Below are 14,938 nucleotides of genomic sequence, written 5' to 3'. Positions count from 1 at the left end.
TATGCTGTAGAGTTTATCAGCCAATGCATTTCCGGCTCAGATTGGATAAGGGGAACCCCTGGACTTTATCACTGATGCCCAACCTGTGCCCCCCCCAGCTGCTGAATTGCAACTGGAAATTCTAAAAAATATCAGTTATTACAACAAATTACTGTCTTAAATAAATGATTACAGGGGTTATTTTCTGGCCAAGCAGCCCCTTATGTTGCCCTGTCCTAAAACCAAATGTCTCTTGTGCCAGGTCCATGTAATACCACTGAACACTTAAAAAAGTGATAGCAGTGAAAACTTGGGAGCAAAATTTTAAAAATCTTTATTATAACATAATTAAAACATACGAACCCCACAATCAACTGCCTAACGCGTTTGATGCCCAAATGGCACTTGGCATGTCATACACAGTAGGTTACTGTGCCAATCCTATGGATCAATCATGTAAAGGCAATCTTCATTATCACCATCATCATCATCATCATAATTTATTCAGTCCTTAAAGTGATCTATAAGAGGAAAGGGCAAAAATACTATTGTGTTTCTTTTAATAGAAGTCCTGCTGCTGTGCTAAGCAACATCGGAGGGTAATGCGCGGAGCTTGGAGCAAACATTTGCTTGGAAACCGAAAACCATTTAGCAGAAAGTCACCGTTTAGTATTGAGCATTGCTGAGTGATGATAATCCGGAACAAGTCGGAACAGACCTGCTGCTTCTGTAAAGACAGATGTTGTTATGCAAAAGGAGGTTCCTTGATACAATTAAGGGATTTGCTTCTCTTGTTCCTCCCGAGCAGACAATCCTTTTCCTTCATCCCTTTAGCGTATGCTGAAATGATGTCACAAAGGGAATTGTTGTTAGAATGTTGTTTCCAAAAAAACCCGAAATACTCTCTTTATCAAAAGAATACCCTATTAATATATATGGTTTACCTTTTATTTCCATACAACCTGGGGGGGGGGCAATAAAATGGGAGAAGACTTCCTGGTAGCCAAACAAGTGCTGGAGGAGGTACTTACTTGGGGGTGTTGGTATAAACCACCTCTGAGGCTAGTGGCCAGTGGACACTATTGGAAGACACATTACAGACGATTTGGGAAGAAAATATACTTTCTCTCCTTGATTGGCCTCAGTGAAGGTGACAATTGGGTGAACTCTTGGATATTGGATACTTGGCCCTAGATATTCTTGATAGTATAGTTCAGGGGCCCACAAACTGTGGAGATGCCCAGCCTTCCAAGTTTAAGTTCAACTAGAAGAAGATGAATACATGATAATTCATCTCACAGTGTATGGCCAACTATAGTTGCATTTCATACCCTATTATCTTCTAGTTTATCATCTAGCTCCTGTCTGTGGTTATTCAGGATGGGTAACTGGAGGCCATGAAGGAGATCATAACACCTCCATGAGAACAGAGACATTCTTTGAATAAACTTAAAGATTCTTGAAGTGGGTCCTCTGCCATCTTCTACCTTCTTGGAATGAGGGGCATCTCATGTATGTGATGCATTATGATGAGGGGGTCAGGCAACAGATTAACTTTATTGCAGTTGGAGTAGTGATTGTATTTGTTCTTAGTTCTCAGGGTCTTCTCAGGGTCTTTAAATTCTGTTGCAGGTCTGTAGATCTGTCTTGCAAATCCCACTAGAAAATCACACTTCTGACATTGGCCAAACAGCATACTCAAATTCTGACAGTGTGGTATGTTCTGATTGGTGTCCCATTTCTAGTCATTCTCTAGCAGCCAGTAGAATAGAGGCCCAGCAGGGATTTAAAGCCCCTTTTGTTGGGTCTCCTTAGTTTCACAGTCCAGGACTAATTAGGTCCCCTGTAGGCCATGTTTTTATGACTGGGCTTTTAGAGAATCAGCGCCGAGGGTCGATGCATAGAGAATACCAACCGCAGGATCCAGCACGCATGTTTAACATCCATAAGGGGGAAAGATTGAAAAACTAAAGTGAAGTCTGTTAGAAAAAGTCTTATTATTAGCAGCTAGACTAGATGATAAAAGTGAAGCCTTCTGTTATGTACCTATACATTGAACACATCTGAAACTGATAATAAACATTTCGTTCAAAGATGCTGAGCAAAGATTCCAGCAATGCAGACCCAGGATACTATTCTTCTTCTACTGAGGATCTTCAACAACTGCACCTAAAAATATACCAGTTGAAAAGAAACAGAGCTTGACATCTTTATACAATCCTAATTCCAACGCACACGCCAGCCATAAAGGGAACACTGTCATAATTAACCCACAAAAGTGCTCTTGAATAATGGCTGTATCTTCCAACCCTAGTGCATTTGTACAGGTGCCCATACGTGTGCCTACTTGTTCTCTAGCAAAGGATCTTTTGGGGGTTTTTCTTCATAGTTTTTATTATATTGTTTAAAGACTTATGGGGGGGGCAGTGCAAACACACAAGGTGAGAGATTAGTAGGTGGAGACACGTACTGAGTACTGGCAAGCGAAGGGGCTCACTGTATTGGAGTAAAGCACTTTGGCTTTATATGTGATAATGAAATATGAATCAAAATGTGAGGGAGACTCAGTCTCAGTCAGTTGAAGACCTCAGTTGCTCCCTGCCTGACATTGCTTCTTCTGAAAATCCGTAGAGCTCGACAAAATATAAGGCCAAGAGCAGTTGACCCTCTTTGGACCCAAGCAATAAATGTGCTCTCCTTTCTTCCCTCTTCTCTACTTTCTCATCACCCTTTCCTATCCCACCCTCCCACTGTTTCTTCTAGGCTTCCTCCTAACTTTATAACTAGGATACAAACATATGAAAAGATGGTTTTTATCAGTCAATGTTGTACCATTTCAGGAACTCCAAAGACAACCCAAATCCAAAATCTCAGTTATCCTTCAGACTTGGCCAAACCAATCCATCCTGAGTTTCTCAAGAGCAGGGGTCGTCAAACTTTTTTACCCAAGAGCCACATTCAAATGTAAAAATATTTGGGGTTGCAACACAAGCAAGTTCCTGGGGGTACAAATAAAGCTGTGATTGGCTATTTGGTAGCCCCTATGTGAACAGGGAGCCTACAGGAGGCTCTGTTTGGCAGTACAACTGATATCAAATCCCAGTTGCCCTTCAGACTTGGCCAAACCCATCCATGTAGAGTTAGCCAAGAACAGGGGTCCTCAAAAGGGTTGCCACCTTTTCTGGAAAAAAATACTGGTCTTCTTATATATTTATCTTTTTTCCCTATTAATAACATTGGGATAAGCTATCATTTTTACTGGCCAGGCTAGTAAAATACCGGCCAGGTGGCAACCCTACCCATGAGCCACATTCAAATGTAAAAAGATTTGTGGAGCAACACAAGCAAGTTCCTGTGGGTACAAAATAAAGCTGGTGATTTAGTAGCCCCCATGTGAACAGGGAAACTACAGGAGGCTCTGTTTGGCAGTACACTTGGTATCCCAGAGCAAAGATAATTTACTTACATAATAAACTCCTGCTTATCTGTAACCCAAACAGTAACAGCAAAGGGTGACAGAAGGAGAACTGATAATCTACTCATTTCCTTACAAGGACCAAACATGGAGTAGTTTCAATTTTCTTGTTTTCCCTGTTTAGCTCAAAAAATAAAAACCATGGATTTTCCAGAATTAAAGTGGACCTGTCACCCAGACACAAAAATCTGTATAATAAAAGTCCTTTTCAAATTAAACATGAAATCCAATTTCTATTTTTTATTAAAGCATTTATAGCTGTTATAAGCTCATTTAAACATCTCAGCTGTCAATCAAATATTGTTTGCCCCTCCTCTATGCCATGGGCATAGAGGCGGGGCAGACAATTACTTTCGCTTTCCATTTAGTACTTCCTACATGTCACTGCTCTCCACACATTCCACACATTTAATTATGTAACCAGTGCATGGGAATGGACACCGGGTCCCCCATTCTGGTGCACAAACAAGATTCTGAGATGATGCAAGACTTGCCTTAATAACAGTGTGCACAAAATGGCGCCTGCCTGCTTGCTATCATTTTGAATTCCCAGACTGAAGGAAACAAGATTCAAATAATTTATATAGTGTAATTAAAGTTCATTTTGCTTGACTAATGTGATAAAATAGGATTTTGAATAATTTTTTTGGGTGACGGGTCCCCTTTAAAACAATACGCAAAATGTTATGCTCAGTCCTATTTATTGAACAAGGGGATATTATGTCCCTTTAATACATGAGGGTTTTCTAGTTATAAGAATGACAGGAGGCTAGATTCAATGGGGGCAGGTCTTTTTGCAGCAATGCCATCTTCCGTCATTTTAGAGGAGAGTTGTATCTGCTGTTTCACTTTCACTTCATGCACCACCTATAATGAATTGGTTTAATTAGGTATAAAGATATAACGATAAGTCTATGGAGCATAAATTAAAATAATCACTAAACTCTTTCTTATAACATGGGAAGTGATAGGCTGCCCCTTGATATATAAATGCAGCCCCTTGCCATGTTCTTCCTCCCATGTTTAGACTTCAGCTCATTAATAAATAGATACGAGAAAGGGTGTCACCTGCCATTTCCCTCTGAAACACACAAAACCACACAAATGATGATAACCTGTAAGCTCTACTTGGAGGTCGCTCCTGTAATAAAACCCCAGCTTCTTCATAAACATCCTTTTTAAAGAGAATTAGCTGCACCCCACAGAACCCTGGTGCATAACAAGCTGTGGCTTCATATAGAATGTTCTTCACCGATGGAAATATAACTAGTGTGTTGCAACAATCCTGAATTGTATGTGTTGTTATATTAAAGCAATGAGTTTGGGCCCTGCGGCTTAAAGGGGCAGTATACATTGAAATGAACCTTTAGAATGATGTAGTGCTACTGGGCTGTACAATGATGTTGAAAGGAAAAGGAAAGGTAGAATTTTAACTTTCCTTGGCCTCAAAAGTTTCCAGCTCCAGTTGCAGGAATGAAGAACAGAGAGACAGATTTACACAGATCAGGTGATATCCTTATTAGAGGATTCTTTTGCATTTTAATAGGATCCATTGGCTCTGAAAACCAGGGGAATATATTTATTGAGCACTTTTCCTAATAAAAAAGAGAGATGGATGGATGGAGGTAGATAGATAGATAGATAGATAAAAGATAGATAATAGATAGATAGATAGATAGACAGACAGACAGATAGATAGAGATATAGACAGACACAGAGAGAGAAAGATAGATGGGAAAGATAGACAATATATATATATATATATATATATATATATATATATATATATATATATATATATATATATATTAGATTGATATAGATGAATAGATAGATGGATAGATAGACAGGGAGAGAGTGATTAGATAGATAGATAGATAGATAGATAGATAGATAGATAGATAGATGATAGATAGATAGATAGATAGATAGATAGATAGATAGATAGACTTATTGATATAGATGAATAGATGGATAGATAGAGAGAGAGAGAGAGAGAGAGAGAGAGAGAGAGAGAGAGAGAGAGAGAGAGAGAGAGACAGACAGACAGAGAGAGAGAGAGACTGAGTGTTGGCTCACTAGGGTTGTCACCGGTCCCTTTTTCACTGGGACAGTCGTAGGGGATTTCTGGATTACAAAATAAGGAAATCTGGAAAGGATTGTGAAGCGAATGATGCAGTGATTGACCAATCACCATTTACTAATAGTTCTGCCCCTGATGTCACTTACCCACCAACAAACCACCTCCCACCCTGATGTCAACCCCACACAATGCTCAGCGCCCTCTGCCATTCATTCCCCAATTGACTGCCATCTTTTTGTCTGGCCCCCTATCCAGGGGGGAATTAAGGAGACAGTTTTGTAAATTTGCAACTGTGCAGTAAACCATAGCACCATGTATGTTCTCTGTAGTAGATCTCTCCTTTGGTTAATAGAAGGAGACTAGTCAGGTTTAGGGAGAAGGCCAAAGGCAGTAAAGCAATGTAAGGAGATGACTGATAACTACATTCTCATAATAATTATACTATTTTAACCACACAACTGTGCTCTACTGAATAGTCCCTATTTCTGCCCAGGGTTATGTTGAAAAAATAAAAGACCAGACGGCTTTAGGGAACTGACCAGCCTAGTGAATAAGCCTTTATTATTCCTCTAACTTCCTATCCAAACAGAGAGTTTAGGGAACTGTGATGGCTGATTAGTGCTTAGAAATCCCCAGAAATTGTGAGTACGACCAGGAGAACATCTTTATTTAGAATTCAGCTTCCTTATTGACAACAAAACATGGAGCTGGCCATCATATTCCATCACGTGGTGCCACCTCACAGGGGGAATTGTACTTTATTTGTGTTTTATCTACCCTAGCGGCCACCATGGAGACAGGAGGCGTCTGGACTGAAGGCTCTAACATCCTCAGATGAATGTCTGCCCGTGGATCTGTTTCATATGGACAATATTTCATTGTGTCTTTGGAATGGAAACAATTCGGCCACCCCCACTCCGATTTATAAATAAAGTAAACAGAAGAGTATCAGTGTCCTTTTTATTCTTCCGTTGATCCCAAATCTTGCACCGCACACAAACGTTGCAGGTGGTTAAACAGGACAGAAATGAGCAGGATCGTTGAGGGCGAGAGTGCGTGGGAGTGGGAATCACATCTGCTGGCAGAATCCGGAGGTTCCCATCGTGAGGACGTTGGAGCCTGCAGGGGATGAGAATGAGAAGTGATCAGAGCAACGAGCAGAACCGACACCTTTGCCAGATTTCTGTATGTTTTATGTTACAGCTTGATGGTCGCTTGCCAGAGGAATGCAGCTTCTAAGGAGCAGTTTCCCTTAGGAAACCGATAACCATGGAATATACATTTATATTTTTATAGGAAGGAAAACACATGTTGATACAATGAAAAACGCTGCTACCCATTCATCACCCAGCACCCATGATCAACGCACATTCAAGGAAGGTAAGAAGTGTTGGGGCACCTCCATAAATAGCAGTGATCAAGACACAATGTGCACCTTAGCCGTAAAGGGATCCTGTCATCGGAAAACATGTTTTTTTCAAAACACATCAGTTAATATTGCTACTCCAGCAGAATTCTGCACTGAAATCCATTTCTCAAAAGAGCAAACAGATTTTTTTATATTCAATTTTGAAATATGACATGGGGCTAGACATTTTGTCAATTTCCCAGCTGCCCCCAGTCATGTGACTTGTGCCTGCATTTTAGGAGAGAAATGCTTTCTGGCAGGCTGCTGTTTTTCCTTCTCAATGTAACTGAATGTGTCTCAGTGGGACATGGGTTTTACTATTGAGTGCTGTTCTTAGATCTACCAGACAGCTGTTATCTTGTGTTAGGGAGCTGTTATCTGGTTACCTTCCCATTGTTCTTTTGTTTGGCTGCTGGGGGGGAAAAGGGAGGGGGGTGATATCACTCTAAAGGTGGCCATAGACACACAGATAATATCGTACGAAACAAATTTTCGTCCGATATTCAGTGCGTGTATGGTGGAAAAAGACCCGACCGATATCGGCAGAAGACTTGGATATTGGTCGGCTCGTCGATCGGGCTGAATGGAAAATTTTGATTGGGAGCCTTTGAAGGGACCCAAACACCGGCCATTGTTAGTGCTGAATTGTCAGATTATTACTACCTGTATATCAGCTCTACAATACTCTGTGTATTGAAACGAACGATCTTTCTTGGAAAGATCTTTTCCAAGAAAGATCGTAATTGTTACGTCTATGGCCACCTTTACTTGCAGTACAGCAGTAAAGAGTGATTGAAGTTTATCAGAGCACAAGTCACATGACTGGGGACAACCGGGAAACTGACAATATGTCTAGCCCCATGTCAGATTTCAAAATTAAATATAAAAAAATCTGTTTGCTCCTTTGAGAAATGGATTTCAGTGCAGAATTCTGCTGGAGCAGCACTATTACCTGATTCATTTTGAAAAAATGTTTTTTTTCCCATGACAGTATCCCTTTAATGTACAGTTTTAAATGAATATACAGATGCGTTCATCTTCTTTGCTTCACAATATACAATGCAACTAAACTACAAATGTGCCAGATTGTGGAGAAATCACTGCATCTTTAGTAGTGGCACGGATTATACCCAGGATTTGCTACATAACAACTGGTGGTCTTGTAAATCCAGCAGTAGTCACATAGATTAGGAACCCAGTGTGCCCATGAACTTAGTGGGTAATGATGGGAATGTGGTGACTCCAGTTTATACATGTGACCAGGCAGCAGGAGCCCCACTGCATTTATTCCCTGTGCAGTACGGAAAGTTGAGAGAACAAGGGCACAGTGGAGTCAAAAAGGTTGGATATTAGGATTTTAGATGATGGCAGAGCAAAGAAAATTTAAAAAGACCTACCTCGTAACTATTCTCTACCCTAGCTTATGATTTAGGTGCTTGAGATGCAGGGAGTTTATATGACCTGCCCTAGGCAAGAATAAGTAGTAGATACAAGACTGTCTCCTTGAGCAAAATTCCAGAGATGGAGTCACCAAGTCTCTATGGAGTATCTGCCCATCTTGGATATCTGCCACTTGGCATTTCATTTATAACATGAGCACCTAAGGCAACCATAAAACACCTCCAGTGGGATCAGGGCAGATATCTATATAATGTTTGGCCGGCTTATTACATTTAAGTCCCACCTGCCAGATAAGGGTAATTTAAGCAAGAACTTTAAGAACTTGATGTCTGCCTTGAAAATTGCAGTTCACTTTGTTACACACTCATCAAAATGCCTACGATTCAGAAATTTTATTCAATGTTAAGGTGGCCATAGATGCACAGATATGGTACAAAACGAATTTTAGTACGGTATTCGGTGCGTGTATGGTGGGAAAAGAGCCGACCGATATCAGCAGAAGACTTGGGCTCATCAATCGGGCTGGATGGAAAATTTTGATTGGGTGCCTTTGAAGGCACCAAACATCGGCCATTGTTAGTGCTGAATCGTCAGATACAGGTATAATTCTATAGTTTCTACCTGTATATATGACAATTCAGCTCTACACGTGTGTATTGAAACAAAGGATCTCGCTTGAAAAGATCTTTTCCAAGAAAGATCGTAATTGTTACATCTATGGCCACCATTAGGTCCCATAAATAGGGTGGATGTGTCAGATCTATCTGCCTATTTATCTGTCCATGGCCTGCTTGAGAAGCCCCACTTGTGAAGTAGCTGGAACATCAATAGACTAGAAACAACCCCACTAAGGACAGACATCTGTATAGTCATATATATATATAATATATATATATATATATATATATATATATATATATATATATATATATATATATATATATATATATATATATATATATATATGTCCTCTGATAGGGCTATGTTGGCAATTACAGTGCCTCCATCATTTTGTAGGATATTTTAAACAAGAAGCTATTAATCTTGCAACTTCCTAGTTACTGATATTTACCTTCTACAATGTGGTTCCTTTCAGTAGATTGAAACTGTACATGTCCAATTTGGGCAAAAAAGCCGTGTCAACTGTGATAATCCATAAACATCCATCTTCAAATCCAGTCTTTACTGTATTTTAAATAATTATCCTTCTTAGTGTGTTGATCTTATCCATGCTCCACGGTGGTACGGGACAACTCTAAAATATAAAACAAATACTTATATTCCATATATGCCACCATACCCAAGATTTGCCTGCTGAAAGAGAGTGTCCTGGAAGAGGATTCTGTCTTAGAACTATTTAGAGGAAGACAGATTACTTTGATTTCCATTGGTTTGTTATATGGAACTAATCCCAAGGACTTGATCTCAACTATCTACTGTGCCATAGTCCTTAAATAGTTCTAAATTTCTTTGAGGTCCAGAATTTTGGAACATCTATAAAATGGATAAAGACATATGAAAATGTTGTATCACCCATTGAGTCAGTATCTAGGGCGGCAAATGTGAATCGAATTGGCCTTTCCGACTGAGCTTCCAGGTGTATACAGCACAACAAACAGACTTTCTTCTGAAATCTCAGCCAATGTGGTCACCTGTTTGAGCTCCCAGGAGGCTGGTGCCTTAGTTTGGGAACCTTAAGTTTAACAGTAAAATTAAATATCAATCTGATATCCCTACTGGAAAGCTATGGAAACAGTTTTATTAACCTGTAATGTTTTTTGCCCACAGCCGTCACCTTATGCAAACTCTAAACAGTCTCTGGAAATCCCCTATTTAACTTTTGTTTCACAGATGACATTAACCTAAATGGGAAAAACCCTTCAATTATCTTGGCTCCTGCTGCCAAAATGGAATAATTGAAAAAAAAAAAAAAAACTGTAAGCAAATAGAAGCAAAGACTGAACCTGACAATGGAACAACAGGTCTTGGATCCCTTGAGAACCAGCAAATGAAGCAAAGAGACCTCCTTGTCCTGCTGACAGACGAGCCGTTCCACTGGCTCCTGGTATTTTTCAACACCCGCTGCTCACTTGAACCCTTTCATTGATTGATGTTTCATCACACAACGGCACAACCACATCCAAATAGTCTCTACACAGTCTCTACAGGGTTTTAACTTTTTAAAGAAAAGGTTTTTCTTCAAGCTATTTTTAACACGCTCTGTTTGTTTTAAAACTTCATTAAATTAAAGGTTCCATCTAAGCCTTTCTGGTAGGAAGTTCACATGTACTCACCACACGTTTTCTAAGAAGATTAAGGGGTTTTATTTAGAAAATGTGGTGGTAACAAAAGTAAGAACTGAACAACCTTATGTGGTGTTCACCAAATATATTACCACTCTGCTAGACTGAGCGACACACTGCTTTTTTTCCCACTGTATATACGGCCTCTCAGAATACTTACAAGCCTTTCAAATTCTACAAATATTTCTCCAACACACCATTGAATTAACACCTTACCCCTAGGCACATATTACATGCCCAATGGCGAATTAGCAGTCAATTTATTTGCATACCGCAAATAGCACTGGTTTCATCCTTGCAGCATGTATATATATATATATATATATATATATATATATATATATATATATATATATATATATATATATATATATATATATATATCTATTAATATTACTAATTAGCCATTCATAATGAGGATTTACTTATGTGTCTGTTTGTTAAAGGAGTAATGCGTCAACCCAACATTGTACCATAAAAGGACACAACCACCTCCTATTAACTTCTTATAGTGATGAGATAAATATAAAGGGGAGAATAAAGACAACTCCAAAACTAAAGGTGGCCATACACGGGTCGATAAAAGCTGCCGACAGACCAAGTCGGCAGCTTATTGGCCCGTGTATGGGGGCCCCCGAAAGTCGGCCAGATCTCGATCGGATGGGATTAAAAATCCCGTCGGATCGCGGGCGCATCTGTTCGTTGATGCGGTCCCGCGATCCGACCGCCCGTTTGCGAATGCTAGGATCCGATCGTTGGGCCCTAGGGCCCACGATCGGATCTGCCCGATATTGCCCACCTCAAGCTGGGCATATCGGAGGGAGATCCGCTCGTTTGGCGACATCGCCAAACGAGCGAATCTATCCATGTAGGCCACCTTAATGTGTGCTTTCGGGCCACCTGTAGTAACAATTTCAGTCAATGGGAGGCAGCAGAGGGGCAGTTGGGGCAAATTTCCAATAACTGAAATACATGTGCCTACAACCATTGATGGTCTACTGCCATACAACTGAAATGAACTAGATTAAAGCTAGACTAGACTGTAGTGGAAAGGTTTACATGGTTAAATAGTAGCATACTCTATAGCTGTGGCTATTGTATGTTCCACCAATAAAGGTGGTGTGAGATTTTACTGAGATCCACCATGATGTGTTCAACAGGAAAGTCACTTGTACCAGATGTCCGGTTGCAAATGACACCATATGTTGCTCTTGTCCAGTGTCTAATATTGGTTTTCTTTTGGCATATCCAAAGTCTAATGTGGAAACCTAATAGAGATCACGGTATCCGTAAACAGACAGAAAGGCACAAACCAACCTAACAGAGCAGAGTATTCAGAGTGTTCTCAGAAGCTAAGCAAAGCAAGTGAATGCTAAACGCATATACAAACACTAGGATATTGTAACCATTTCTCCATGAGCCATTTACCCCAAATCCCTGTTGAAGACATGTCAAGGATTTCATGCATGGCACGTTCCCTGAATCTTCATATGATGGAGGAGGAGGAATTTCTCTACCGTATTTACCTGAAAATGAAACCTATTCAAAGCTCCAATAAATATTCCCACTGTTTTAGCTTATGCAGGTAAAACCGGGCGAGCATCTCATTGTATAAAGGTATAGTTCAGCTTGCTCTGCAAACAAGCCTTTAGAGATGAACATTTATGCCTCAAGTTCTTGATCAATATTGAAGGGAAAATAGAAAATTTGTGTGTCACAGATCAGAATTGAGAAAGCCTTCTGAATTGCGAAAGCCAGTTGGATGACTGGTGAAATGGCTTCAAGGAAAAGACACAGCAAGTCCAGTTGATTTTAATTATTTCTACAGATATACCATGACCTGGATGAATGAGAATCTTCACATAATGAAGGAGATGTGGGCCTCTCCCTCCAACAATGAATTTCAAACTAGAGACCACACTTGTTATTCCTTGTGGCTCCTGGACAGGTCACTTAATATACTGGTGTCCCACCAGGATGACTACTATATATGACTAAAATGTGGACATTGCTTGTTCAATATCTCATTACCAAGCCAAGGGTATTTCTTTAAAGTTGGCCCTCTAACAGCCTGTACTCTTCTGATAAGGTTTTTCACTAGAGCTTGGAACATTGTTGGTGGGATTTTTTTTTCCTTTCTGACACAAGAACATAGTAGGGTTGAGCAATGGTGGTGGAGATCGGGCCTGGCACCTAGGTTTTTCGTTTGCCACCTAGACTTGCCAGATGGTAAAATTAATTTTTCACTCCAGAGAACACGTTTCCAATGCTCTGTGGTCCAGTGGTGATGCCTTTACACTACTCTAGCAAACGCTTGGCTTTGGATATGATGAAGCTAGGTTTGTTAGCCACAGATCAGCCGTAATAGCCACTTGCTCCCTTTGAACAGTTGTTGCGCTGACATTGCCTCCAGACACAGTTCGAAATCAGCAAATAGTGTTTCAATCAAGGACATATTGCTGTGAATGAATTGTTTGGATACTTTTGGCTATAAAATTGTCCAGATGGCTTGGCCATGCATTGCAAAGTTTAGAGGTACAGGTATGGGACCTGTTATCCAGAATGCTCGGGACCTGGGGTTTTCCGGATAACGGATCTTTCCGTAATTCATGCCTTAAGTCTACTAGAAATTCTTTTAAACATTAAATAAACCCAATAGGCTGGTTTTGCTTCCAATAAGGATTAATTATATATTAGTTGGGATCAAGTACAAGCTACTGTTTTATTATAACAGAGAAAAAGGAAATCATTTTTAAAAATTTGGATTATTTGGATACAATGGAGTCTATGGGAGACAGCCATTCCGTAATTCGGAGCTTTCTGGATATCGGGTTTCCAGATAAGGGATCCTGTACCTGTACACCATCTATACTCCATTAGTACTCAGCCAAGAAAAGATGAAAGATGAAATAAGAAGCAGTAGCACAACACGACTATACAGGGAAATCATGTGCATCATTTATAAGTCACGGTGGTCTTCTAATTAGCTCCAATCGACATGCTTCTGTTAATCACATCTAGCTGGGATCAAGCTCAGATTCAACGTAACAGAAAAGAACGAGGTTTCTCATTGAATCAGCTCCCTCCCTCCGCTCTTTATCATGCAAATATGAATGATATAAACAAGACTGTTGTTATGGGACCTTTTCTACCAGAACTAAAGCAAAGTATTTTATTGCTTCTTTCAAAGAACGAAGCCAAGACGATCCAAATAAATGGACCCATTGGAAGCTTGTTTTGCACCACCATGAATGAGCGGGTTGTGCTGCTTGATACTGCTGGGGTTTTTTACAACTCAGTTGGTTATTTACTGCCCCGGGGAATCAATAAGCACCATATTCCAATCAATTCTGTCTTAGCAGCTGGACTCCTAGGCTAGTTGGCAAACCTAGTAAGCAGAAGGCAATAAGACAACTCAATAGACAGCACGCTACTTTAATAATAGTAATAATAATATAATTACATGGGAGAACAAAAGCTAAAGTTATTGTTACTAATTCAGAACGTGTCAGCGCTTAGTCACGGCTCAATATAAACAATATGACGCAGTGAAAACTAGCAACGTGTTGGCACAAAATGTCCATTAACTATAGGCAGGGCTGGTTTTACTTGTGGTGCGGCCCAGGGTAAAACAGGGTTTGCCCCTACAACTTTTTATATATATGTGTGGTGTAGTGTAATAAAAAAAAAGCATAATTCGTCCAGATCCAGTAACCCATGGCAACCAACCAGATGACTGCTTTCTAACTCTGTAAATGGTAGATACTACCTGTTCATTGGTTGCTATGGGTTACTAGGTAAGAGCAATCTTCTCTCTTTTATATTACAATTTCCCCCAAAGCTCTCTTCAAATACATCAAGGTTTAAAGTAAACTGTAACATCATTGTGTTGCGTGTTGGCAGTTAGACATGGAATCGATTCCCTTTGTACCACTTGTGGTTTCAATCCTGAGCACAATGGTATCCACGTAACATAGTAAAATAGTAAGTAAGGTTGAAAAAAGACACACGTCCATCAAGTTCAACCTTTTAACTCTATTTAAACCTGCCTAACTGCCAGTTGATCCAGAGGAAGCAAAAAAAAAACCATCTGAAGCCTCTACAGATGACTGACTCTGGATCAACTTGTACTATGAGCTATCTCCCATATCCCTGTATTCCCTCACTTGCTAAACACCATCCAACCCCTTCTTATACCTATCTAATGTATCAGCCTGTACCACTGATTCAGGGAGACAATTCCACATCTTCACAGCTCTCACTGTAACAAACCCCTTCCCAATATTTAG

At 40.0% G+C, this 14,938-nt stretch overlaps 1 long non-coding RNA gene across 5 annotated transcripts in view; it reads right to left on the bottom strand.

The window, feature by feature from the left end:
• Positions 1-6,183: 6,183 nt before the first annotated feature.
• The window catches only part of LOC108695380, a 171,881-nt gene continuing 163,126 nt past the window's right edge, over positions 6,184-14,938 (bottom strand). For all 5 annotated transcript variants that reach the window (XR_005962323.1, XR_005962325.1, XR_005962324.1 and 2 more), the window contains 2 exons: positions 9,419-9,601; positions 6,184-6,656 (listed from right to left, as the gene is read on the bottom strand). This is a non-coding gene — a long non-coding RNA (uncharacterized LOC108695380). The remainder of the gene's footprint in view (positions 6,657-9,418; positions 9,602-14,938) is intronic.

The sequence above is a fragment of the Xenopus laevis genome, chromosome 6S (assembly GCF_017654675.1).
Source record: "Xenopus laevis strain J_2021 chromosome 6S, Xenopus_laevis_v10.1, whole genome shotgun sequence".
NCBI classification, from domain to species: Eukaryota; Metazoa; Chordata; class Amphibia; order Anura; family Pipidae; genus Xenopus; species Xenopus laevis.
This window is presented reverse-complemented; position numbering and strand designations above follow the sequence as displayed.